The sequence below is a fragment of the Culex pipiens genome, chromosome 3 (genome assembly GCF_016801865.2).
Source record: "Culex pipiens pallens isolate TS chromosome 3, TS_CPP_V2, whole genome shotgun sequence".
NCBI classification, from domain to species: domain Eukaryota; kingdom Metazoa; phylum Arthropoda; class Insecta; order Diptera; family Culicidae; genus Culex; species Culex pipiens.
In genome coordinates this window covers 105,579,256-105,604,039 of record NC_068939.1, presented here as the reverse complement: position 1 = coordinate 105,604,039, position 24,784 = coordinate 105,579,256, and the positions used below count along the sequence as shown (strand labels likewise).

At 37.1% G+C, this 24,784-nt stretch overlaps 1 protein-coding gene across 2 annotated transcripts in view; it reads right to left on the bottom strand.

The window, feature by feature from the left end:
- LOC120421143 (protein eva-1) overlaps window positions 1-24,784 on the bottom strand; it is a 273,706-nt gene that overhangs the window by 126,736 nt on the left and 122,186 nt on the right. The gene's annotated exons all lie outside the window — the stretch shown is intronic.

Below are 24,784 nucleotides of genomic sequence, written 5' to 3'. Positions count from 1 at the left end.
CCGGGGGAAAAACTGTCCAGCCGAGATTTCCGTAATAAATCTCCATTCCCACATTATCACATAATTTATGATTATCACACGAAATGTAGTCCAGTAAGGGGGGAAGGAACGCCTATGGTGTATGCAATATTTATTGCCGCTCCCGTTCATCATATTCTCCGCTGGCATCAGTCGTACAATTAGACGTACAAATTAGCAGAATAAAGATTTATGCAAGAGAGGGCGACCACCGGTTGCCTACATCTAGGCTGGGTGGCTGACGCCCCCGTAGGAAGTCTTTTTCGCGCCTGAGGTGCACCACGAGCAAGTCCTGCTAGGTTCTGTTGGGGAGTCCTGCTGGGGACGACATTATGGCTAATTGTTTTTGATGTTGGAGCTCCGCTGTGAGGCTCTGTTTGTGTAATGAGTTGACAGATTAATAGGGGAGAGTGGGGAGACTTGATCCCCGGGGACACTTGATCCCAAGCCTGTATCTCGTCAGCATGTGGGTAAAACAATTAGCTTTGTTCTAGAAAGTTGTGCGAAATTGACTAAAACTCATTGTAGAAAACAAAGAAAAAAATTAAAAAAATGTTTCGATTGAGTTACACACATTTTTCTAAAAAGTGCTGCAAAAAACATCCAAGAGATCTTTTTTCTTTGTTTTGATAAGTATAGAAAACACTCAAAAATTATTCAAAAAAATATTTTTTATGCATGAATTGTTTGATAAACATACCAACTCCAAAACCCTTACGCATTTGACGTTAAATTTATCGTCATACTATTTTTAACAATCAATTGTTTAAAAAAGTGCGTTTAGGGAGACTTGATCGCTGCATTTATACAGTCACTGGAATCAGCCTCAAGATTAAATAATTGGGCTGGGTTTTCGTACATAGTTTCCTTTAGTATAGTTGTACATAACTTACTGCAGTTTGAACCATTTTTCAAAAGTTTTGTAAACAAAAATTACCAGCTTTTGTAAACATGCCTAATTTTGGTCTAATAAAGAAAATTATAAGTTTTTAAATATTTTGCATGCTAAACTTGTTATATTTTGAACACAAACGTACAGGTTTAATGTGAAATTGCTGTAACTTATAGAAAATTAAAAGTTTGGATGAATGAGAAAAAATTTGCTTAAGATTTCTTCAATATGTTGAAAGGGGGATCAAATTACCCCCAACATTTTGAAAATACTGATTTAAAATATTTTTTTTAAATCGCTTGGCTTGATTCGAAGAGTTTATCTGATGAAATACCCTTATCAGCCAAACATAGTTGAATGTTTAAGAGCGAGTTTTTCACCGATGTGAAACTGGTCGTATCGAGGTGCTCCGATTTGGATGAAACTTTCAGTATTTGTTTGTCTATACATGAGATGAACTCATGCCAAATATGAGCCCTCTACGACAAAGGGAAAAGGGGTAAAACGGGCATTGAAGTTTGAGGTCCAAAAAACATGAAAAATCTTAAAATTGCTCGCATTTCCGTAAAACTTCATCAATTCCAGCTCTCTTAGATGCATTCGAATGGTATTTTAAAGCCCTTCAAAATGTGCTATAGACATCCAAGATTGGTTTGACTTTTTCTCATAGCTTTTGCAAATTACTGTTAAAAATGGATTTTTTTAAAACCTTAATAACTTTTTGCAACAGCCTCCAACACCCATACTCCCGTAGGTCAAAAGTTAGGGAATTTCATGGACTATAAGCCTACGGTATTAACTTTTTGGCCAATCGCAGTTTTTCTCATAGTTTTACGATTTTTCTAGAACAAACATTTTACAACGTTGGTTTATGCCCTGTAGGCCTCCATAGCGGCACTTTTTGGTCTCAATTTTGACATATTCGGAATCCTCAGAAAATTTTACATTAGATTGAGGTGTTGGAATTTTGAATTTGATTGGAAAAAATGCCATTTAGAATTAATTAAAATATTATTTAGCATTTTGTCTAATTAGGGGTAAAACAAGTTTTAGCCTAGTTGATACAGCATTTGACGTATTGATCATAGGGTAAATAAGATCTATTTCTTTTTTCAAAAATGTTTTATTTAATTATTTTTTAAATCAAAATAACAACTCCAATACTTCTAACTTACGTGAAATTGTCCGAAGATTCCGAATATGACAAAATTGAGACCAAAAAGTGCCGTCTTCTTGGCCTACAGGGCAAAAACTAACGTTGTAAAATGTTTGTTCTAGAAAAATCGTAAAACTATGAGAAAAACTGCGATTGGCCAAAAAGTTAATACCGTAGGCTTATAGTTCATGAAATTCCCTAACTTTTGACCTATGGGAGTATGGGTGTTGGAGGCTGTTGCAAACAGTTATTAAGGTTTAAAAAAAAATCATTTTTTAACAGTAATTTGCAAAAGCTATGAGAAAAAGTCAAACCAATCCTGGATATCTATAGCACATTTTGAAGGGCTTTAAAATACCATTCGAATGCATCTAAGAGAGCTGGAATTGATGAAGTTTTACGGAAATGCGAGCAATTTTAAGATTTTTCATGTTTTTTGGACCTCAAACTTCAATGCCTGTTTTACCCCTTTTCCCTTTGTCGTAGAGGGCTCATATTTGGCATGAGTTCATCTCATGTATAGACAAACAAATACTGAAAGTTTCATCCAAATCGGAGCACCTCGATACGACCTCTAGAACAAACCGAGCAGAATCTACAAATACTGCCTCTTAAGCTTTCAATTCATGCAAAAAGTTCATTGTTTTGTGCGAAATTGACAAAGTTAAGTGCGAAACAAAAAAAGGGGATCAAGTCTCCCCACTCTCCCCTAAAGGTAATTTCGTTCGCTAGTTCGTTTTTTTTGACTGAAACAAGCGATTTTGCAGGTAATTTGATTTAACAATTATATTTTTTTTCAAACTTTTGGTATGAAAAAAAAACTATAAGTTTAAGACATTTTACCGTCAGCTTTATTTTTTCAAGTTTACACACTTTAAAAACCAAACAGAATTCAGCACAGCAGGTCAAAGTCGTCGCATAAAATGACCAAAAATTTAGGTGTGCCCCAGTCTAGCGCGTTTCTCAGACCTGAACCTCTCTATTCCCAAACCCAATTTCAAGCGACACATTGAAAATCCATCCCGTAGAAGGTAATTGGCTTTCTGAAAAAAAAATGAAAAAAAAAATCCTGCCCCCATAACGAGTTTTCCCACAGCGGAGACATGAAACGAGCCCCGCCGCGCGCTCGGCGGAAAGTGACCAGAATTGGGATTGGATTGCCGGTGGCAGGTTTCACAGCGGGTGAAGAAATTATGTACTGTGACACCTCAACCGTCAAGGTTGCCAGGGCAGTTGAAAACTGTTAAAATTATATAAAAAAATAAAAACATCGTGATACAAAGATTCAAATGATAGTTGAAGTATATCAAAAATCATATATTTTTCATCCCTACATCGTTTTTACAGTGGAGCAATCGGAATACATTTTTCACAGATTTCCAACCCATCACGAACTAGATTCCACACAATGATTGTCACCATCGGTCACAACACCATGGATTGATTGTGGCTGGAATAAAGCCTGACTCATGCTGATTTATTGAGGTATCAATTCTTGGTTTTCGATTATTGTTCGCTGACATAATCGACACAGGAGAGGCCCAAACAATTGCGTCCACAAATTTCACTGTGGAAATTGAGCTCAAATGTGGATAGTTTTTCTTAATTGATTCAAAATAAATGTTGCATGTTTTTGTTTTCCATTTGGTAACAATAAATCTTTGAAACATTTTTTTAAGTTTATGTTTATGGATCATTTAACATACATAGGACAAATATTTGTTTAACGAAAATTGCACTATTTTTTCAATAGTGACCATTATTCCAAATGGTCCTTTTAATAACCTGAAAGATTGCAATAAGTTATTTTAATAAAGAGTATCGGGGCCGCATTTACAAAGCGGATTCAGTGGATATTTAACTTACTGTTAACAAGTTACGGTAATTGTTAACATTCCATGGGTCGCCTTCCCCAAGGTGTCACAATAATGTCCAGCTTGTGATGAAACACTTCCTTCGCTTTACTTAGCAATCGGAATCCAGAAGGGAAAACATCAACAGTTGTGTTGGTCTGAATCGGGATTTGAGCCCCGATCTACCGCTTACGAAGCGGAAGCCTTACCACTGGGCTACGTAGCTCTAGCTACGTTATCTGCTAAATCAACAAAGCAAAGTCATATGATCGGAAACCTCAAAATGAATTCGGCAGGTTTTATAATGTTCAATAACAGATTATGTTGAATTAACATACTGCAATAAATGCTACATATTTTTTCGTGTAATACGCTTTCAATGGCCCTTTTACATTCTCATTTCCTTCCCAACAAAATTACCCCACCCCACTCCCCCAGTTTGGGGTTTGAAACTTTTTCAATTGAGTTGCTGTGCAGTTAATCCACTTTGTCGATAGACGACGCACCGTGAAAATACACACTTCTGGGCGCGAAAAGGCCCACGGAAGCGAAATCTGAACAACATTGGCTCGTAAATTGAGTTACGAATCATGCCTCGTTCCCACCTAACAACCCTCGACCTTCTTCTCCCCCGTAATGCGCACACCTTTCGAAGCCCGATAATTAATTATGAATTTTTTATCCCTTCATCCTTCCGCTGAAATTCTGGCGTCTTAGGGTCTAATGCTGGTTTGAAAGCTTTCCGCAGTTTTATTTTTCAATTTTACTTTGCCCGGGATGTTGTGTTTTTCCACTCTCCATCGAAATTCTGCGAACGAAGGTAAAGGGAAACGCTGGCATAACCAGGAACATAATAAAAAACTTTTCCTTCTCGGGAACATGAGATCGGCGTTTTTTTTCTAGCTAAAAAAAAGTTGAATTGAGTTTAGGGGGTTTGTTGGTTTGGTCCCTTTCCACTGGTGTCGTTGTCGTTACAGCCAGCGTTGTAGATGGCACTGTGATGATGGTTTAGTTTGAAAATCGATAAATGATGGGAAGAGTTTTCTTTTTTTTGCTAGGCTGCGATGTTGCTGTTCGTGTCATAAGTGGACGTTAAATTTAGCACTTCATTCGAGGCATTTGTCTAGGACCCTTGTCATTGTGTTTCCTTATGGAGTAATCTCGGGTGTCAACGACACATAAATTTGTTACATCATTTTTTGTTTCGGTCGACTGTGTTTTTTATGTGAGAGAGAATATGTATAAAACAAATGTTTATTTGCCCTATTTCACCTTCAATTTGATTGATTGTAAATAATTATTTCGAAGAAAACAATTTCAATACAAAGGACCATGCGTCTCCAGCGAAATATACTCATTTCGATGGAGAAGCATGGTACTTGGAGTTTGATTGGTAGACAAAAAATTCGATTGAAAACCCCAATTTAATCCCACCTGGGGTGAGATAGAGCCTTTCTTACTAAAGAATATAACAATGGTAGAACTTCTTTCAATTCATAACATCGGTGTTTCTTTCAGCACAAAAGAAAGTGATATGATAAAAAAAATCTTATGATGAAAGCAAGGTATTATAAATGATGTGTTTCCCAAATGAAATTGAAAACGCAATTTTCACCAAAAGAATATTTTGAATCATACAAATTCGAGCATTGATTGCAAGCTTCCCATGCGCCAGTGACAACGCACACTGCGGTTTTGGTTTGCTAGTTTCGGTACGAGCCCATAAACCGAGGTACAAGTGAACCGCATGTGCCGCACGATGCAGGGAAGCTTGCCATGTAGCTTTTACGAAAGTGAGAGAGTCAGAGATAGCTATTTTTACAACCGCACCACTACACACTCAATCGCATTGAAAACTTTGAAAACGATATAAACGATGAAAAGCTTAAAGCCAATCCTGCAAGTATCTTATTGTAAAAATATTCAAACTTTGTTGTAAATAATTATGAAAACAGTAATTTAGGGGAAGGAATGAAAACAGTAATTTAGGGAAGAGGAACTAAAATTTTTATCGATAGTTCCCGTAGTTCTGAAGATACTAAAATGTCTGTAGCAAAAATCTGGGTGCAAAAGCGTTGGTTGATGTGTACCGTTAAGGCGATTTTAAGAGCACACGGGAAACAAATTGATTGTAGCTGGATGAATGTCCTATGTCACAAAAGTTTTTGCATAAACATTAAAAACGGACAGAGCAAATGAAACCAAAAAGCTACGATATCTTACATTTTGTAGGAAACATCGGTAGACAAGCTACTACAAACGAGTATATCTCGAGCCACAAAATATATGCGCCAGCATTCTCGCGCCAGTATTTGAAGCTCAACTTGACAACTTGTCGACTTTGAAGCAGTGTGATTTTTTGGCGATTTTTTCGATTAAAATTCATGCTGAATTGTCTTATTTACGAAGATGAAAATGATGTCCGGCCATAAAGTAAAACCTATACCTTTCTTTAGTAAGAAAGGCAAGAGATCAAAAAATCATGTTTTAGAATACCTTTAATTGATATTCACCATTTTTGGAAATGTTACGTTACCATCCTAAAAAAATCATAGAAAAATATTGTCAGCTATGAGCGCCCAAGACCTTGCAATCAACAAACAATGTTTTCATTTGATCTAATATTATGTTTGAAGGAAGTATTTTCAACATCATAATTTTAGCTGTTTTTACTATTCCGAAGAGGAATACAACACTCAGAGATGTGAATTACAAGACATACCTAGTATGAAAAAATAAGAATATCATTGTTTTGTTTGAGTTTTCTGCTTGCCACATCAAATATCTTGCCATTTTCAAATTGGGCCAATTTCATCCAACTAACACAGGAGTAACAAAACCCGTAATTTTCACTTTTGGAAGCTAATAATCCTGCGAAATATTTTAATTATTAAAATCTAAGTTCAATAAAGATCAAACACCTGAGGAATACTATGAATGGTCTTTTTTTTGCTGCCTCCACAGGTAGAAAACGGAAACATTAAATTTTCTCTATGTATTCTACTGATTTTGCCTAGACAAAAATTAAGAGCTTAAGGGGAAATGGGAGGGGTTCCCGTGTTCTGAATGATCTCAAATTTGGAAATGAGGCTTGTGATGGGTCAATCTTTGATTTCAGGTGGTTGCATCTGGATTTGACCACCCAAGCAACATTTTAGGTTTTAAGTAGGCCATAAAAGCCTATTTAGGCCGTATCAGGGTTTTCAGAACCATGATAAAACCTGTAAGTTTAAAAATGTTACTAGGGCACCCTTATGCATACACATGTATTATGTTGTTTGATTTACAATAACCATGATCGTTCAAATGTCCCTTATGCATTTTGAGCACGATGAGAAAAAGGGCTTGAATGTTTGAAAAACTTTATCCCACCAATTTCAATGCCATCATCATTTCATACTCTTGTTTATGCTCTTACAACCACAATGCAGAGTCGAGTGAATCGTTCCCTCAAAATAAATTGAAGGCTCAATGCTAAACTTGAGAGAACAATGCTACCAACTAACATCATCAAAACAAATGCATTCAATTGTTAATTATAATAGTACCGTAAACCGGGGTGACTTTGATAGGATTTCAATTTGTTTTTGGAATATTTTCCAACAGGTAAGGTTCTTCTCAAGATTATTATTTTTAAAACATGTACTGGGGTAGGCCACACAAAGTTCATGCACTATTTTGGAAAAAAAATTGTTACAATAGTGTTTAGAAAAAGAGTTACGTTAAAAATTCTTAGTTTAAATTCAGGGGTGACTTTGATAGTCATAGATTTTCCTGTTGAAATCATATTTAAGATGTTCAAACTTTATTTGTACGTTAAATGTACCATCACTAAAGTAGCTGATATAGTTTTTAGGAAAAAAAAATCAATGTTTATGATTAGTGAACTAAGTTTATAAGCTTTTTAACAAAATACACATAAATTTTAGGTAAAATTGTTAAAAAGTCGGAATTTTGTCTGAAATTTGTTAAAACTAGTTTTGTTTATTAAATTATCGATTTATATTGCATTTTATACTGAATTCAAAGCACGAATCACATGTTTTCACATTTTGTATAAAATTTGTTCTACTGAAAATGCCTATAAATCTGGAGTTTTTTTTAAATTATTTTTCAAAAACACATATTATTTGTTATTTACAAACTTATTCAACCTTCTCCTAGTGGAAAATTTTCCAATGAATCTGAAAATCCATTCCGCTTTCCGATTCAAAATCATGTTCATAGAGAAAATTATGACACTTTGAGAAGCTTAAAATAATGACTTTCATCAACATTTTCTTAACTATGGTAAACTAACTTTTTAAACTTTTCAAAATTTTATGAAAAGTTCTTTTGAATGTACTTTGAACACTTCTCTACCACAGTCAGTATGATTCTAAACCATTCCGTACGTATTTTAATTGTACTCTTTATTTTGCGGAAAAATTGCAAACCTATCAAAGTCACCCCGGCTATCAAAGTCACCCCGTTTTACTGTATATCTCCAATAAGAGTCAAGTAACTATGTAGAAGGTCCCTGATTCGATTCCCTCAGACAACATTTTTTGTTTTGTTTTATTTTTAACTTTGTTGTGGAAATGAACTCGAAGGAATTATTCTTTCGGGAGTCTCGCTCGATTTGATGGCGCACTCAAGATTCCAAAAAACCTATTTTTCAGCGATAAAAATATAAACATATCCATTTTTTGTTACGACATTCCAAACATTTTTGTAACATGTAATTTCATAAGATTTTTTTTTAATCGGCAGTTACTCAAAAGGGTCATTTCAAACATTTTTTTTTTCAAAACTTACATTGGTTACAAGCAAATTCACATCCTTTTTGTAAATGTCTTATCTGGAACTTTGTTTGGAACCCTTGACACCAAATGTCCAAAACATCACCATATCAGGCTGTATTTTTTGAATGTTGAAAAATTAGAGGGATTGTACCGCCCACCGTCATGGGATATCAAAAAATGGCCCTCGGATTCGTGATAAGGGACCAAATTTACCCACTTGGACAAAGTTTCACGCAAATCTAAGAGAAGTCGGGACAACTTTTTTTTATTCCGTGATAGATGGCAGAGAATGGATTTTTATTAGGTTTTTTTTTAAAATGTCTTGCTTCATTGCTTTCGATTTGTAAAAAGAGAATTGGATGGGACGGGATTTGGGAATAATTTCTTTATAGTTCATCATCTTTGCATACCAGCCCGACAGAAGCATGCTTCCATGGGTAACCAATGGCATGCAGGAAAATACTCGAGTTGTTGGACGGAGCTCCACTACTCCCACTGGCTAGGGCAAACAAAAGCCAAGACACCATAGCAGTACGCAGCCAGTTCCATACCCCCACGATAGCTACCCCACAAGAAGGATACTTATAAGGAAACCGACGTTGGTAACTGTTTGGTAGCCGATAGATGACCGTAGATGACTGGTTTCCTGTGTCCGATTAGTCTAGTGTGAATAAGCGTGCCGACCTTGAGGTATTTTTGTAGAGTTTCTGCATTGAGGAAGGTCTAAACAATCCATTAGTTACACATGGTGGGATTGGAAAAATGAATTGAAAATCGAAGATTGTTTGAATATCTCGAAAATGAGTAAATTAATCTTTATCATATAAATAAGATGGATGGTATGGTATGGATGTTAAAAAAAGTAAAAAGAGTCGTTCCGAATATAATCATCCCAAGCGGGACTCATTTGTTAATATTTTCCGGATATTAAATAATCAATTTTTTGTAATTTTCTAAACATTGATCAATAATTATGTGAATACTGTTCCAAATTTGTGAGATCATTGTAAAACTTTGTTTGATTGGAGTTTTGTTGAAATGGTTTTATTCCAAACATTGGTAAAGCAAAATAAACTAGCAAAAATCTTTGCTCGGATTCTGTCTTGAACGACATCTGATTTGAACCGTTTTAAATCATCTCACATAAACTGAACGATTTTGTGATAAAATCCCAACAAGACTTAGGCTTCCCACCTGTCTTCTGTTTGTTCAGCCAGAACGATCTCCGGCAAATTGTGTGTTTGCTGTCACTCTTTTGGAGACCGTATGTGCGAGCCAAGTTTGCTTCGAAGCCCGTTGAACACGCACCGTCAACCCATGTGGCAGTTCCGTTGGCTGTGGTATCCGATATTGGATACTCGCTGTCTCTGCCGTTGAGAGACTTTGTGTCTCTTTGTTCCGTCGCCGCCGAAACCACAACAACAAAAACACAACGCTCTATTGGCACAACAAATTGCAATGGATTGCCGTCGGAATTCCCCTCGTGGCAAAACTAATCAAACACTTTGGGGGATATCCGCCGCACGCACGACGCCCAACTTCCCACCCCACAAAGGACCACGTGCCACTGAACTTTTGGGTGTGAGCTCTGTTCTGTTCTGGATGGCAGAAAAGCATTCCCGATGATTACATCTATCTCGACTTTGATCGAAAGCCAAGGTTCGTTGGCTTAGCCCTTACGTGACATTACTTTTGATGTCTTTGACTCCGGTGGCCATGACCACCCAAAGAATGGAATTTCCCAACTTCTTTTCACTTTTCGGCGCCGAGGGGGGGAGAGAGGGGTGGGTGGGTAAGCAGCTGCGTCATTGATAAATCATTGACAACGAATCGAAGAGTATGCTGTAAATTATATGCTCCATTTCACCATTTCCCAAGCCGTTTAGATTTTTTTTTTTCGCAAGTGCCAAAAACCGGAGATGAAACTTTTATATCTATCGAGGATCGGGGGGAAACGACGCTGGAAAGACAACGCTGGAAGGACACCCCACGGGGGAAAAGAAAGAGTATATTTCAATATAAATTGTTTCGAGTTGCCTCGCCGTGCGAGGACAGCTCGCGAAAAATGCGCGCGAAATGAAAGTTGTGATAAAACTGGGAAATAAAATTCCCATTTTCCAATGATTTTATGCTTTCTTTTCATTCCTGCCAGGACGAAGCCGTAGAAGGCGGACTTTGCCACTCTGCCTCGGCCCGATGGAGGCTCATTTTTCACGGTTTCGTAGCAGCGAACGAACGAACGAAAGGCAGTGACATTGTGCTTCTTTTATTTTTTACTTTTTGTTGGAAAATCCCACGCAAAATGGGTTCGATGTTTATCAGTTGATGTGCTGCCAGTGCTGAACTGATTGATCTAATTGTGTTTTGATTGCAAATTGGTGAGGTATTGAGGGTGATGGATAATGAACCATTCAGGAATAACATTTTAACTTTTTATTGGCTTTTATAATAAAATACAGGAAGATGTTCATATATTCATAAAATACACTACGGTCACTACATCACGCCAGGCAAAAAAGAGTTCCACTAACTTCCAGTTCTACGTTGCCACTACTTCTTCGAAGGTACAGAAAGAAAAGAGCATCGTGCCTCGGCAAATGGCTGTATGCTCTCACCGCCGTGAACGTGAGTCTCCGCCAGGACGTTGCCATCACGTTTTCCTTCGAAAGGCAGGCAGGCAGTGAAAGTGAAGATGATTCCATTGTTGTGAAATATGATTGCATAGTCACCAGACATCACGTCGCCCCGTGTATAGTCATATAATCGTGATTTTGCAAATTATGTTAAACGTCATCCAGAGGAGTCCTTCCAACGCTATCAAACTTTACTCCGTTGACGCTGTCCCATAAAAAACTGGCTCTCCTCAACCAAGAATGGGGCTTGGATGGGACTGTTTTGAAACAGAATTTGTGTAATTAAGTTCAAACTGCCTGACCAGGACAGACCATCCAGTTCGGTTTCCAAGATTGTGCCAGACTGATACCGACTGTAGTGAGCTTCTACAAACGAACTGATTCCGAGCGATAGGACGTCCTATGACCGAGCTCCATGGTTAATATTCAAGCTCTGGTGGGTTTCAAATCTCTATGCCTCCAAGACCGACAGCAACCCATTATCTGGTGGAATCGTTCGTGTGTGAACGGACGAACAACTCGTTAATAATTTACTGAGAATTGCAAATTGGCAAGCCTTTTGTGTGAATGGTCCACATCTCACACTTTCACAGGAAAGCTTACTTTATGGCGGTGCTTCCAGCGAATTAATGGGCAAAATTAATATTCACCATGAAATTTTATGTTAATATTCTGTTCTAAATTCATGAGATTCGACGATAGAATTTTTCATTAATGCATGTGGTTAGAGTAAGGTTGCACATTCGATAGAAAAATTGATTTCCAAATTTTTGCTATACAAGCAAACAAAAAGATTCGATTGGATTTTGGGTACGCTGCGTTGACGTTTTGCTTTCGCAGAAAAAATGGCTCTTACACGAATTTGAATCAATCTTTGCGAGCAAACTGTGTTTTAATATCATTGGCTTCAATTAAATGTTTAAAATTCAAATCGTCTTTTAGAACACTTGAAGCTTTTTGTTACACCTTTGACTCACTGATCTACAGTTTTTGCAAAATCGGCCACTGCGTCTCGAAAAATTGACTGGTAATCAACCGATATATGTGGATACAAGCTGTATCGTAATTTCGTTTCATATTGTTATTTAAATACTGTGGTGACATTAATAATCACTGTGTGTTTTTTACACATCCCCGTCTAAAAGTGAGGAAATTGAATTGATTTCGTCAAATTGATCATAAGTAGGTTTTTTTTTTCAAATTTATATAAATATGAGAATTAGTTAAATAAAGTTCCTACTGTAATTTAAGTTAACTAGAAATTGGTTTGGTTTTTAGACATTTTTGTTGCCATTAAAATCATTTTTGAATTATGATTCATCCTCGGACTCCTCGGACAATTTTACATAACATAACTCAGAATGGTGAAGTTCCATTAAGTGGATTCCGGGAACTGGGTTTTTCGACGCACCTCGAGCAAAAACGGCGTAAACGGGAAATTTTTTTTCACTGAAACTGCGATAACCGCCCTGGAGTCATTTGGATGACACACAGGGATGATTTGTCTGTGTACACTTACTGAGGTTGCGACTCAGTACTTGTACACAGCCAAATTAGAAGGTTAAAAGACTTGAGCACACACGTACGCTTTATCATATGGCCATTTCGCTGACTTAGTTTCCGTCCTTTTCAATCTTCTTTTAAGACACTAGTCACCTATCCACCTACCGGTTTCATTTCTTTCTTCTTATTTTGAGAGTTTAATTTCACAGAAAAATACCGATAAGAGACCGTAATTCCAAAACTGCGATAACTTTAAAATTTAGGCGATGGCCTATTAGGCCAACCCAAAAAAAAAAAAAAATGAAAAGTTGTCAAATCTTCGGTGCTCACCCCTAGAATGATAGATTAGGATGTCAGGAACAATGTTTTCATACAACAAAAAAAATCCCAAAAATGGTTTACAACTCGCGCGCGATTTACGATACAGCTTGAATAAAAAAAAGTGCATTTTTCGAGTATTTTTCAGAAATGCGCGTAACAATCATACTAAAGTCATTCAAATTTGGTCGCCTTGGGCTTCAAGTTATAGTTTAATGTCCCCTGAACAAATTCCTGTACAGACATAGTCCATAAAAGCTTGTGTTTGGACATGACAGGGCGTTTTAGGGAGAAAAATTTATATTTTTTAGCCAAAAAATTTCAAAAATCACTCCCCAAAACGAACCAAAAAATTGTGCAGCCAAAACTAATGCATTTGCTTATAGGAAATTTTACGGAGATCATTTTGCTTATTTAGCATTAAATTTATGTCCACGCAAAACCGAGATATTTGCATTTTAGTGAACAAAAAGCGACGAATTTTCAAAATTCTTGGTATATAAGCGTTTTGGCATAAAACATTGGCTACTATGATTACAAACCAGAAGGCATATATGTTGGATATATTTGTTTTGTTCGCCAAAAAACGATATTTGTTCATAACATTTCATGAAAAGACATGAGATTTTCTCACAATGTGATGTAAACGACAAATTATTATAAATCAAAATTTATTTTATTTAAGTTGATATCTCCAAGCAGTAACCATGATTTTTTATGTATGTACATTCCAATGCAACAAATTCATGTATAAAAAAATATTTTTTTCAAAAAAAAGTTACCCATTAGAGCGTTTTGTTTGTTCATATCGAGAAGAGCATATGTCGTTTACGTCACATTGTTAGAAAATCTCATGTTTTTTCTTCACATGTTATAGCCAATTATCGTTTTTGAGCGAGCAAAATAAAAATATCCAAAATATATGCCTTCCTGTTTGTAATCATAGTAGCCAATGTTTTATGCTAAAAACTCTTATATACCAAGAATTTTGAAAATTCGTCACTTTTTGTTCACTAAAATGCAAATAACTCGGCTTTGCGTCGACATAAATTAAATGTTAAAACAAGAAAATAATCTCTGTAAAAATTCCTTTAAGCTGAATGCATTAGATTCGGCTGCAATTTTTTTTGGCTCGTTTTGGGGAGCGATTTTTGAATTTTTTTGGCTAAAAATACAACTTTTTCTCCCTAAAACGCCCCGCCATGCCCAAACACAAGCTATTATGGACTATGTCTGTACAGGAATATGTTCAGGGGACATTAAACTATAGCTTGAATCCCAAGGCGACCAAATTTGAATGACTTTAGTATGATTGTTACACGCATTTCTGAAAAATACTCGAAAATGCACTTTTTTCATTCAAGCTCCGCGCGTGAGTTGTAAACCATTTTTGGGATTTTTTGTTGTATGAAAACATTGTTCCTGACATCCTAATCTATCATTCTAGGGGTGAGCACGGAAGAATTGACAACTTTTCATTTTTTGGGACGGCCTAATGGCCTATACATGTTTGGGCACCAACATTTTTGTAATTGCAGGACGCAACCAAACTGAATTTATCGCAGTTTAAGCATAAGCATAAGCATAGGTGCCCACCCGCAGTTGCTACTCCGTTATTGACCAGGACCTCCAGAAGTTACATCCACGAGCCGTGGAAGATGAGTGGGTGCTATCATTCCTCGCTTCGCAACTTCTCAAAGGCCCCTATCATGCTGATCAATACCGGCGCCGGCCACTAAATTTATCGCAGTTTTAGTGAAAAAAAAGTTACTTAATCCACCTTTAGGTGGTTGGTGCCTTCCTCACATTCATAAAGTGAATAAACTACACAGCCTCAAAAAAGTGTATAAATAATACTAACTTTATCAAAATATCTGAGGTCCAGCCTAAAAAAAGTGTAATAAAAACACCAAATACTTATAACTTTTGATAGGGTTGTCAGATTTTCAATGTTTTGGACTCTTTGGAAAGATCTCTTGATTATCCATCCCAAGATGGGTCGCATGGTAGATCCGGACAACGTTTTCATCAAAATATGTGATATCCAGCCTCTAACAAGTGTATAAATAACACTTAAGTGGTTATAACTTTTGATAGGGTGGTCAGATCTTTGACGTTTTGAGCAAATGTATAGCATGACAAAACCACCCTTTTTATAATCTTCCGTTCAGCTAAAATAGATTTTTTAGCATAACCTGTGAAGTACTTTTCTAAACTTTATAACATTAACTTGGGTCTTGTGGGACCCCAAGACGGATCGAAAGAGACCAAAACGGTTCAAATCGGTTCAGCCATTCCGGAGATAATCGTGTGCATATTTTTGGTGCACGGACTTACAGACATACACACGCACAGACTTTTGTGCAGAATTTGATTCTAAGTCGACAGGTATACGTGAAGGTCGTACAAGGTCGAATAAAGAAGTTCATTTTCCGAGTGATTTTATAGCCTTTCCTCATTGAGGTGGAGAAGGCAAAACATGATTTTTGCCGTTTTTTCGTACGGCGCGTCGGAAACCAAAGTTTTAATTTTCAAAACATGATATTTCGGAATCATGTCCAAGAAATCCGATAAAAATATTTTCAGACATAGGCTCTTCGGCCCCGTAACCTCCAAACCACGGTTCATGTTTTCATATGACCTTTTCTAATATAAGACTAGATTTTTTGAGACTCTGAACTACTTTTGTCTTAAAGCCCAATAAACTTTTGAAAATATGGTTTTGCATTGCATAACGCGGATGAAAAAATACAATAGCATTAAATAAAAACAAAACAATAGTGTCGCGTTTCGTTACTTCTCTACCCTAATTTTCAAACTGGAAATATGTAAATTAACATTTTTTTCGTTGTGATACTTCTCTTTCAATCTAAACTGAGGGTTAATTAGAGAATAAAAATAGGTAATATTAAACCTTCATTTTATTTAACAAAACATGATTTTTTAGCCCTTACAGTATTTACCCAACTTAATTGTACTTCGCTTACTGAGCAAAATTTTCTTTTTGTAACAACTACCAATAATAAACTCTCGGTTTATAAAGAATGCCAATAATTATCATTATCAAAAATCAAACCATCCACATTAACGACCTCCGGGTCTTTTGTGGTCTCTATTGCAAGTTTCTGCTCTAACCTAGGTGTCCGATGGCTTGAATGGGGAGAGCACCCAAACCTCTTTCTACTCCAAGGAACCTTCCACCCCAGTGTTTGAACTGACGACCTTTGGATTGCGAGTCCAACCGCCGCCAGCGATTCCACCGGAGTAGGCTTGGTTTGGTGTGTTGTTTGTACTTATGGCATGGAGACGACTCCTACACCTGGAATGACTTAACGGCCTAACAACCAAGGCCGGGACCGACATTTTACTTCCTCATCCGATGGAAGGTTGCAGCAGATGGGAATCGAACCCAGAATCATCCGCTTACAAAGCGGACAGCGTAACCATTCGGCCACGCACTGCCACATCATTATCATTATAATTTTTTACGAATCCAACAATATTTTTTATCAAATAAATTATTTTGTTGATTTTAAATGTTATTTGTCTAATCAAACAACAAATTATAAATGTAGATATCCAACGTTGTGAGAAAAAAAAAGAAATTTTAAGTTATACATTGTTATTTAAGAGCACACAACAACCACCGTTTGTTGTGGAAACTCTGGCTCGCTGAAGCAAATCAGCTCCCCGCCAAACTAGAACAATTTCCATAATGAATTTTCTCGCTACTGGCTGGTGGTGGGTGGTTTGTGTCCCATTCGGTGGCCACTTCCGTCACGTTCTGCCCATCACCATCACAACCTCGGAAAAGGGTGCCAGTGCAAGCGACTGCTGGTGTTGCTGCTACTAACGCGCCACCGGCACTGTAATCCAATGAAGATGAAGTGCTAGAGCAAAGTGAAAAATGCAATTGAAAAATCCAATAGTAATATAGCTGTAAAGCACATGGAAGCAGCCGGGGATTAGGTGGGATGAAGCGGAATTTTTCCTCACTTGCCATCATCCGTCGTCGTCGTGTCCAACGGCAGCAGTAGCAGCATCATTATGCAATGCTATGCTTACCGACATCCCACCCCCTCCATTCCACCTCTCTCTGAAGAACATGTGCTGAACCTTACAAACACATGCGGCCACATACTGCTTGTGCTTCTACTAATGTATACGTTTATGGCATCGTAGGAGGAACAGGAACACCGTACGTACAGAGGAAAATCTTTTTCCCCGAGATGAGCTTAGTTGAACTGCTGGCTGGCTTTTGCCACCATCAGATGGTGGAGAAAAGCAATGATCAAAAGTGCGCTGCATGTTCGATGTTCGATAAGTAGGTGCTGAAGGCGTGTTGAACTGGAGTGATTTTTGCTAGGTGTCAGCTTAAAAATTTCCTGTATCTTTTTCGCGACTTTTCGACACTTCCTTGTTTGAGGAGTAAAAATAACAGAGAATAAAAAAATAAACCAGGACATCTCGACTCCTAAACGTCAATTAACAACTCTACCCTCAGGTCTATAATTTGATTTAATTGATTTTGTAATGAACGATTTGTAATTCTCCGCCAACTCACACAGCAGTTGCCCAGACCCCTCTTCGATTTGCGTGAAACTTTGTCCTAAGGGGTAACTTTTGTCCCTGATCACGAATCCGAGGTCCGTTTTTTGATATCTCGTGACGGAGGGGCGGTACGACCCCTTCCATTTTTGAACATGCGAAAAAGAGGTGTTTTTCAATAATTTGCAGCCTGAAACGGTGATGAGATAGAAATTTGGTGTCAAAGGGACTTTTATGTAAAATTGTACGCCCGATTTGATGGCGTACTCAGAAATCCGAAAAAAACGTATTTTTTATCGAAAAAACTCTATTTTTTTAAATACTCTGCTATTTACTCGACTGTAAAAAATTTGGAACATGTTATTTTAAGGGAAATTTAATGTACTTTTCGAATCTACATTGACCCAGAAGGGTCATTTTTTCATTTAGAACAACATTTTTCATTTTAAAATTTCGTGTTTTTCTAACTTTGCAGGGTTTATTTTTAGGGTGTAAGTGTAGAACATTGGTTCTACAAAATTGTAGAGCAGAAAATTACAAAAAATTTGAATCATAATGGGTTTGCTTATAAACGTCACGAGTTATCGCGATTTTACGCGAATAAATTAATGATTAAAGCTCTGGTAAGCCGATATTAGAAATGGGCCGAAACAAGGTGTATTTCCCATATTTAAAAAGAAAAAACTCCAAAACTCCGTGCTATGTTATTACTCTACATAAGAAAGCAATTGTGGTCTTGTCGTGCTAGTTTGTCATATCTTTTTAACTGATCAAAGGGAAATTAGTCAGAGGAAATGTTGTCACATATAATTGCTCAAATACTGTAGAGTAGAGCGGGCAAAGGTACGCATCGAATGACAATCATTCTGTACACTGTAAAAAAATTATGGTGATATTACATCTGGGAAGGGGCACATCTTTTATGTCAGAAAATGTGTAATTTTATTACTGTTCTGGTATAATGTCACTTTTTCAGTCTTACATCATTAAAGAAGTAATATTCAACCTTCCAAAATTACACCTTCCAAATTTACACAATTTATTACTGTGTATAGAATATTTCAGATTCGGCTTATATACCAAAAGGTACTTCTGTTACTTTCCTACAACACGTGTTACTATAATTGAACTAAATCCACTTTTTCGCGTATTTTAAGAGTGAAAGTTAATATTTCATCTAATTTTCAACTAGAGGTTGTTTTCTACCCCAAATAAAGATAAATTTATGATGAAAGTTTTATTTTAAGGGTTTTAAACCTTGCTATTTTCGTATGAGTTATATTTTTTGGTACGATTTGGCATAAATATTATGTTGTAGTGATATAAAATCTATACTATCTGAAACAAAAGTCACACAAAAAATGAATGCAAATTCTAGTGCGTACACAGCAAATAAAGTAGTGATTCAGCTGCGTGTAAAACTCCTGGATGTAGAATAAATTTTTCAATATTTTATGAAATTCTGTGTAATATTACACCGTGAAATATATAGCCAATCAGTAGGGGAAACCTACTTGACCAAAATGTTAAGCTCACAAATACGTTTATTCTTTGCAGTTTTCATCGATCTGATGGCCGAGCGGGCTAAGGCGCCAGTTCTAACTGTTGGTGCTGGGTTTCAGTCCCGTCGGTTGCAACTTTTTTTGTGTTTACAAAAATTTTACATGCAGCCTGTAATATTAAGTGTCTTTTTTTGGCGAAGGTGATGTGCATGCTTTTGCATGCGATTTTACCATCAGATTTTTTGCTGTGTACCTTTGCCCCACCAATTTATATTTGTGAAAAATGATTGTAAAAATAAGAAGAAGAGGATTTTTAAAAATTCTCTAATGGTTGACAAGGTAATTGGATAGGCTAACCACCAGTTCAAAGGTTTGAATGATTCCATGAACCTAAACTGTCCATTGTCACATAAATGTCCCATTTGCAAAAACAGCAAACTGAGAAAAACGTAAGGAAAGTTTGGCTGCGTGTTAAGTTTTCGCGAAAAAACTGGATTTCCTCCTTATGATAGATCACACGATTTTGAACCAAACTGCATTAATACATCAAAAGCGATGAAAATGCATATGGGACATTTATGCGATCAAGCGCAGTGAAATTTTGTAAACCTTTTTTAGTAAACTTCAAAAATAAGATCAAAATGGCCACAATGTTACTTATTTGCCCAAAAACTTACACAGGCTTCGATTCTTTCAATTTTTATTTGAAATCACATATAATTTACCCTAAAACAGTCGAAACCCCGAATATAAGCTTGACTGGTGCGTACTTTTGCCCCACTCTACTCTACATATTTATAATTATAACTTGGTACTTGGATAATCAAATTTAATTTAATTTATGAACAATCCATGTAACGGTTAAAAAAATCATGGTAATATTACACCTGGAAAGGGGTGCATCTTTTAAATTACATCGTAAAAGTGGTAAAAGTATTAAACCGTCGAATTTTACGCCTTCCATATTTACACAATTTTTTGCTGTGCAGTCATACAAATCGTGTTTGTTTTTGTTTACATTGCGTGCTCAAATTTTCGTTTTTTCAAAAACAGTAAAAACACAGAAAAAATGATGGTAATATTTATCAGGGAATGGTGTCAGAATAAATGTCAAAAAAGATATTCACCAGTTTCTGATGAATTTTCAAGGTAAGGTAAAACTACTCAAAAAGAGGTTATATTCGACCTCCCAAAAGCTCAACCTTCCTAAATTGAACTTTTTTTTTCTCTGAAGCGTTTTTTCGGAACGCCAAAAAGTGACTAACGACAAGATAGCACGAGGACATCCATGTGAGCTTTCGCCATTCATTTTCATAATTTTACCTTAAAAATGTGTAAAGATGTGAACATGATTAAAATTCACCAGAAACTGATGAAATTTACCAGTTCCTGATGTAATATTAAGCATCTTTTTACACAAGATCTGTCACCATTCCCTGATGAAAATTACCATCATTTTTTCTCTGTTGCTACGTAGCATACAGTTTGGAAAGTATTGTTCGTATCATTAACCGGGATGCAATTAAAGATTAAAGGTCTCAAACAAAAGTTCAACATTTTGACTGACCATCTTATTTGTTTATATAGCTTCGAAGAGTATTTCTCGTTGTATAATATGGGACTAAATACTTTATACAAACATAATAGATCAAACAAATTCTAGTTGCAGAAACAAATACATATCAATCGAACATTTCAACTGGAAAGAAAGTCACTTTCTAAGGCCATGTAAGGCATGCATATGTAATCACATATGTACTAAATCATCGCTGAGAGAGTAATAAAGTGTAACTTTGTACCGTTCCAAAATTGAGACATCGAGAAATAAATAGTTATACATTATTCATATGATTTTCAATCGTACCTCGTGTCGCCTGTGTGTTTGTGCGACTGCTTCGTTGAATTCGACCCTTCTTGTGGAGGTACGGTCGTGCTAGTTTGACTGGCTGTGCCTGCTCACAGGAAGCAACTGGAATACACAAGTTGCCAACAGGATGTCGTCGTTCCCGGTGACGACGTCTGCTGGTAGCAGCTGGTCACCGACGAAAACGACCGCCCTACCCACCCCGGGTTTCCTTCTTCGATAGTGGGAACTTTACATATAGAACGGATCGAGTTCACATGCAGAAAAAGTAAGAACTGCTTGCATATATGCAATCTCTCCCGTTCCAGAACGAAAGCATAGTGTAGCATGAAAAATTGAAGTGGATACCAAATTTATCAAAGAACAAGTTCCAGTACGGTTCACTAAGCTCGGTTCAAGCTTGGTAAGCAAAAGCTTTGAGCTAAGCTACAAGTTATTGGATACATTCTCTCTCTCTCTCTGTCTCTATTTTCGTTCTGCTAAGAAGCGAAAGCAACTGCTGGAACTTCGATAGATCGTATGTGAGCGAGTACATATTTGATTACTGATCAACGTTCCGAATCGCTACGGCATCTTGTTAACTGGGTTAAGCTAAACACAGGATATGAGGAGTTTGGCATTTTGCTTTTTTGTTTAAATTTAAAATTCTTGCAAATTGAGCGTGGCATGTAATTTTCCTAGCTAGATTTTATGTTATTTTGAAAACAATTAATTAATAGTCAAAGATGCGTGGGATATAAAATTGGCTCTAAAACCCATCCATGTTTTCAATTTTCAGCCGAATAACGTTCAAAATGTATCACTAATTTTCATTTGCGACCATCCTGTTATCCGCTTGGAAAGTTTTCTTCTAACTCAATCCAAACTGCCATTCATCGAAGAGGAGTTCTGTAGAAAATAGTTTTTTTCTCGTCAACTTGTAGCCCTCATTTCCATCACTGGGCTAAGAAAAAAGAAGTCTGAAGGTTTATGTTCATCAAAGTGCGAAAAACCGGTGCAGCTGGCAAAATGATGAAGAAAATTTCATTTCGTTCCAGGCTCTCCGCATTTGACCCCTGGAATACCCCCTAACTTTTCAAACCCCGTTTTATGCATGTTCCAGCAAAAAGGTGAAAAATAACCGTTTGGCAGGAAGTTTTTCAACACTTGCCACACAGTTCAAAAGTTTTCGCCCCCCTGCAATCTACGGAGATTGATTGACTGTTGCTGATGGTGGAAGCCCTCGCCCTGATGCGGCCGGCCAGCTTGCTCCATTCCACTCGGTTTGGTCGCAAGGACCGGTTTTTATGACGCATGAAGAGTAGTGCCCGGATGATAAAAGCAGCTCCAAACTGGGGAGTATCAAGGGGGTAACTTCGTCGCTAGTTCAAATAGCAAATGGCCAGAGGGGTAGAAAATGGAGTTGAACTTGGGTCATTCAGAGTCGTTTCATCCATTGTAACGAAAGCAAACAGGTTCTTTGGTGTTTCCAGTTTCTTGCTTTCATTTCAACTCTATGGAGCTTTGAATACACTGCGCAACAAAGTTTAAATATTGAAGAAGAATCTATCTTATGACTGCAAACTAGATCATGTTAAAAACTTACTTAATCCACCTATGTGGTTGATGCCTTCCTCACTTTTTACCAACAATGGGTAAAATGAGTGGTTTGGACACATATTTCAGCTATTTTTTTTAGGACCAAAAAAATAAGTACACAGATATAACTTAATTTGTCATAACTCGAGACAGGGTTGCCAGATTTTCAATTATGTGGACTCGTTGGAAAGGTTACTCGATTATCTAACCAACGATGGGTCTAATGATGGATCCGGACATCGTTTACATGCATTTAAGTGAGATCCGGCTTCAAAAAAATACATAAATACCACTTAAGTGGTCATAAATCCAGACAGGGTTGCCAGATCTTCGATGTTATGAACTCGTTGGAAAGGTCTCTTGATTACCTAACCAACGACGGATCGGATGATGGATCCGGACATCGTTTACATACATTTAAGTGAGATCCGGCTTCAAAAAAGTACATAAATATCACTTAAGTGATCAGAACTTGAGACAGGGTAGCCAGATCTTCAATTATGTGGACTCGTTGAAAAGGTCTCTCGATTACCTAACCAATGATGGGTCGGATGATGGATCCGGACATCGTTTACATACATTTAAGTGAGATCCGGCTCCAAAAAAGTACATAAATATCACTTAAGTGGTCATAACTCGATAGCGGTGTGCTCTAATGTTCTAACTGAAAATTGGGCCAAAATGAGTTAATGATGCCATCTTTTAGCTAATTAAATTCCCTACAAAACGCTTCTAACAGATCTGAAAAATTCGTTTCCTACGCGGAGATATCGCCTTGCAACCATTTGTACTAACTGACATTTTCGAACGCATCATGGATGTGCTCTCTTATTTTCCATCATGGCTTGACCTTTTGAAAACACGCAAATCCATAAAAATACGATTACACTATAATATTATGGTAAATTGCCAGGTGTCCTTACTAGTTTGAGCAATATTATGGAGCACTATTTTGGAAGGCAAATAGCACAAGTGTGCACATTTGGAAGCGAGAAGGAATTATCAGTTAGGTGAAGTGTGTTAAAATGGTTTAGTGGAGTAGTTTTTTTTTGTTTGGACGACCCATTGATTAGGATTAGTGTACTTAGGTTCTGAAGGTTAGTTTAAAATGCTGTTACGTAGTTTTCTTTGAATGGACGACCCCTGCAGTTGTACTAAGAGTGCACAACGACTTGAAGAATGTTTCAAATTGGCCTTTTGTGTTGGGCTAAGTGGGCAATGGGTTGGGGAAAATTATTGTTACGTCGTTTTTTTTGCATGGACGACCCCTTCAGTTGTGCTAGGAGTGCACAACGACTTGAAGAATATTTCAAACTGGACTTTTGGGTTGGGCTAAGTGAGTAATGGGTTGGGGAAAAATGTTGTTACGTCGTTTTTTTTACCTGGACGACCCCTACAGTTGTGCTAAGAGTGCACAACGATTTGAAGAATGTTTCAAATTGGACTTTTGGGTTAGGCTAAGTGGGTAATGGGTTGGGGAAAATTATTGTTACGTCGTTTTTTTTGCATGGACGACCCCTTCAATTGTGCTAGGAGTGCACAACGACTTGAAGAATGTTTCAAATTGGGCTTTTGGGTTAGGCTAAGTGGGTAATGGGTTGGGGAAAAATGTTGTTACGTCGTTTTTTATCATGGACGACCCCTACAGTTGTGCTAAGAGTGCACAACGATTTGAAGAATGTTTAAATTTGACTTTTAGGTTGGGCTAAGTGAGTAATGGGTTGGGGAAAAATGTTGTTACGTCGTTTTTTTTTGTGGACGACCCCTTCAGTTATGCTAAGAGTGCACAACGACTTGAAGAATGTTTCAAACTGGACTTTTGGGTTGGGCTAAGTGGGCAATGGGTTGGGGAAAAATGTTGTTACGTCGTTTTTTTTGCATGGACGACCCCTGTACGTGAGCTAGGAGTGCACAACGACATGAAGAATGTTTCAAATTGGACTTTTGAGTTGAGCTACTATACCATATTATACCATTTTAACAGAATTTAGAGTCATAGAGACGCACCTGAGAAATGGTAAAATCCGTAAAAAAATACTTTGACTCAATTTCACCCCCCAGACCCAGTGTCACCCCAACTAACGGTACGTAGTATTTTTTTTTTTTGCATAAACGAACCCTGCAGTTAAGCTGAG